The following is a 2,289-nucleotide window of genomic DNA, read 5'->3' on the forward strand; positions in this document are numbered from 1 at the left end:
CCTCGTGGGCTCCTTTTTCTCCTTTTACTCACTGTCTTCTCTCTTGTCTGTTTGGATGACGCTATGTGTTATTCCAGGCCAGTGGCTGGTGGATACCTCTATGTTTTTGTCTTCATGTTTCCCAGCATTCAGCCCCTTTGTGCTCATTTGCAGTGATACTCGTGTCACGCGGTTTTTCCTGCTGAACAAGGGAAACATTTTTCCTAACTTGATTGTACCAGATGAGTGTCTTCTCTACAGGAAATTTATCCATTTCTTCTACTGTCAGATTCTTGATAGAAATTTCTTACTGTCTGTAGAATGGGATAGTTAGGTCCTGGAAATCATAATCCTATAAGAAGCCCTACTTGTACACTATGTATTGCTAATGCAAATATGATGCTGTTTTAGCTTCATCAGTGGAACTGTTTATGACATTTTGAAATAGTGTAACAGCAGAAAGTTTAGGGGTTTGGCAATTTGGAGAAAATCTCTCAGTTTGGGCACTTTTTGTATGTGTATGTACATAGTGGTAAATGCTATGCAATATTAAATTTGTCTTTTCAGTCATTTAAGTGTACATTTCAATCACATTAAGTACATTTGCAATGTTGTGCATCTGCCACCACTATCTATTTCTAAAGTTTTTTTATAAAGTCAAGCATCAGTTATGCCACAGGAAGACTGTGGTGTGTTTCAACAAAAACAGCCCAAATCCAAACTGAGGAAGCCCCCACATTTTATTATACATAATACAAATAACCACACAGGTACTTGCTGTCAACACTTTGAGTCACTGAATTTCAAGGAACAGCCACAGTACACACACATCTCAGAAAAAGCAATACTTGGAGTTCCCGTCGTGCTGCAGTGGTTAACGAATCCGACTGGGAATCATGAGGTTGCGGGTTCGGTCCCTGCCCTTGCTCAGTGGGTTAACGGTCCAGCGTTGCCGTGAGCTGTGGTGTAGGGCGATGATGTGGCTTGGATCCCAAGTAGCTGTGGCTCTGGCGTAGGCCAGTGGCTATAGCTCCAATTAGACCCCTAGCCTGGGAACCTCCATATGCTGCGGGAGTGGCCCCAGAAAAGGCAAAAAAAAAAAAACCCCAAAAAACTTTGCTTGGACTTCCCGTCGTGGCACAGCAGAAACAAATCCGACTGGAACCATGAGGTTGCAGGTTCAATCCCTGGCCTTGCTCAGTGGGTTAAGGATCCAGCATTGCCATGAGCTGGGGTGTAGGTCGCAGATGCGGCTTGGATCCCGTGTTGCTGTGGCGTAGGCCGGTAGCTGCAGCTCCGATTGGACCCCTAGCCTGGGAACCTCCATGTGCCATGGGTGTGGCCCTAAAAACACAAAAGGCAAAAAATAAAAAATAAAGACTTTGCTTGCTTGCTGCCTGTGTGTTCATGGAGTTCATTCTTGGACTGCCGTAAACAAGAACCTAGGTTCCGGTATCATCTTTCTGGTATCAACCTGACTCTGCTTGATTAGCTAGCATGGGATTGAGATCAGAAGAGAATAGTTTTGGATAGAGAGAGTAAGCATAAATTCAATAGGAGGTCTCAGTTTTAGGGGGAATTGGTTGTTACAGGCACTGCTGATACCAGAAAGATGATACCGGAATCATCCGTGTTCTTGCGTGCGCAAAGAATGAACTCCGCGAACACACAGGCAGCAAGCAAGCAGTCCTTTTTTTGGGGGGGGGGGGCTCCCTCGGCATACGGAGGTTCCCAGGCTAGGGGTCGAATTGGAGCTGTAGCCACCGGCCTACACCAGAGCCACAGCAACGCTGGATCTAAGCTGCCTCTGCGACCTACACCACAGCTCAAGGCAACGTCGGGTCCCTAACCCACTGAGCGAGGCCAGGGATCGAACCTGTAACCTCATGGTTGCAAGTCAGATTCGTTTCCTCCGCGCCACAAGGGAACTCCTCTCATAACTTCTTCGCACAGGTGCCACCTTTCTCCGAGGTCCTGGTAAGTGGCGCCTTACGCTTGGGCTCAAAGACGTGGGGACTATATTACCCAGAGGGCTCTGCGCAGGGCGTCTTCGGCATTGAGCCAATGAGAATTTGGAAGAAGTGGGTTTCCGTAATGTCCGCACCTACTTGGGGCGGGACTTCCGGCGTCTCCCTCGTGGCGGTTGATTTGTCGGCTTTAAGTCTCACGTTCTGGAGAGCAGAGTCAAGACTGAGAAGGTCCAAGAGGAGGTGCCGTCCGCGCTGCACTGAGACGCCGCCCGGGTGCCCCATTCCAGCCCCGGCAAAGAGACCGCCGTGCCCGCGTCCCACCGCCGCTCCCGGCCCCGCT

The 2,289-nt window shown here is 48.9% G+C and overlaps 1 protein-coding gene across 1 annotated transcript in view; it reads left to right on the forward strand.

Moving 5' to 3' along the window:
- Window positions 1-2,104: 2,104 nt before the first annotated feature.
- Window positions 2,105-2,289, forward strand: part of LOC125133472 (zinc finger protein 530-like) — a 17,720-nt gene continuing 17,535 nt past the window's right edge. The window contains exon 1 of the mRNA XM_047791614.1: window positions 2,105-2,289. This exon is cut by the window's right edge and continues 49 nt beyond it. The gene's annotated coding sequence lies outside the window, so the exon portion shown is untranslated.

This window comes from Phacochoerus africanus, chromosome 8 (assembly GCF_016906955.1).
Source record: "Phacochoerus africanus isolate WHEZ1 chromosome 8, ROS_Pafr_v1, whole genome shotgun sequence".
Classification (NCBI taxonomy): domain Eukaryota; kingdom Metazoa; phylum Chordata; class Mammalia; order Artiodactyla; family Suidae; genus Phacochoerus; species Phacochoerus africanus.